Raw genomic sequence first — 1788 nt, 5'->3', positions numbered from 1 at the left:
GCGGAGCGGGGCAGGGAGAGTAGCAGCGGCGGGTTGACCAGCGCCTTCAAATTAGCGCTGCCACCTCCCTTACAGCTCCCGAAAAATCTCAATCAACCGGCCATTATAACGCGACGGGAGCAAAACTAAATCCTCGTTTAAGTGTATTTATCCGCTCGCTTTTTTCCCCCCTTCCTTTCTTTCTTTCTCTCTCTCTCTCTCTCTTTCAAATGCTAAATCCAGCTCAGCATATGCCCCTTCTCTCTCCGGCCCTTTCTCCCCAGACCGGCAGCCCCTGCTACTCTTGTAAAATATGAAAGATGCTAATCATATGACATATCACGTCTCGGTCGGAGCCTGGAATAAAGCCTTGAGATTTGGGATCATTGCCTCCAGACAACAGCTTCATCAGCCGGAAAGTTGGGGTTGGGTTTTTTTTTCTCCTTTCCTTCAACTCTCAATCCCTTCTTTGTCTGGGGGAAAATGCAGCCAACTCGGGCCACCCCAGCCATATGGTTCACTCTGTGCTTCCTTGCTTGAATCCTGAATTGTTTGTCTCTTGCGAAGGGCTTTCTTTCTTTCTTTCTTTCTTTCTTTCTTTCTTTCTTTCTTTCTTTCTTTCTTTCTTTCTTTCTTTCTTTCTTTCTTTCTTCTTTCTTTCTTTCTTTCTCTCTTTCTCTCTTTCTCTCTTTCTCTCTTTCTCTCTTTCTCTCTTTCTCTCTTTCTCTTCCTTCCTTCCTTCCTTCCTTCCTTCCCTGTGTATAAAGACGCAGGAGAAGCTGCCTGGGCTGGGCAGACTCTGCAAAGGTTCCTACATGTTCTTCATGTGTTTGTTTCACACGCACCTTCTGCAGCCACTTTGCCCCACTCTCACCCTGCCCAAGTACCACGAGATAAACCCCCGGAGATGCTTGTTTATTCTTGAAGGGGTAACACAACTGATTCTGGAGGGGGTTTTACTTCCCTTTGATGGATGGGAAACGCCCTTCTTAAAACCATCATGCCTGTTCCTACTGGTCCAACAGCCCAGTTGGAACTGGTGGCGGGTGGGGAAGAGGGTCTGCTTCCCAGCAAATTCCCTCCTGGGGATGCCTCACTCAGCTGAGAGGAGCCCTGAGGTATTTTGAGTGAGGAAAAGTGGCTTTCAAGACCTGGATAAACGAGGAGCTGAATGAGGTGGGGGCGCTCAAGTTTGGATAGCCCCCCCTGTCTGAGAGCAGCCTGCCAAATTTTCTTTCTCTCTTCCCTTACACAAACCCCCCCCAAAAAAGGGGAGAAAAAAAAAGGCCCTTTTCACCAAATCATTACATTCTACAGAGGTGGTCAAGCTAGTCCTGCTTTTCAGGCGTGCGGGAAAGAAAAGGGTCCTTGAAGTTTAGAAGATGCCCAAGGAAAACTCATTGAATGACATCAAAAGAATGAGTTTTCCATAGCTGTTGAAGCACGAGAGCCGTGTAGCTGCACAAAGGCGGGTTGGGGCAGTGGGACTGGCCCACTGCTCTATCCCAGCACAATTGGGTCACTGAAATAGGGAATTAATTACCATTGGAGAGTGGGCAGCCCATTCACCGCTGCCTGAGTTTTATTAAACGCCAATATAAATAACAAAACAACTCTTGTGGCTGCACTATTCCTACACGCCAAAGGAAGGATTAGGCCGGGGATTAACATCTTAAAGTCTATGAGACTTTCTGACTCAAGGCTCGGAGCTGGTAATCGTATTTGTCTCCTGGTTCAGCGATTAGTGCTCTCCCCGGAGCACCTTCTCCTGGGCGCCCAGTGGCCCTTTTTGCAGGCACTGGGGGGGGG

This window comes from Chaetura pelagica, unplaced genomic scaffold (genome assembly GCF_000747805.2).
Source record: "Chaetura pelagica isolate M959 unplaced genomic scaffold, ChaPel_1.0 scaffold367, whole genome shotgun sequence".
Taxonomy (NCBI): Eukaryota; Metazoa; Chordata; class Aves; order Apodiformes; family Apodidae; genus Chaetura; species Chaetura pelagica.
The sequence above is the reverse complement of the archived record's forward strand: the minus strand, read 5'-3'. Positions refer to the sequence as shown.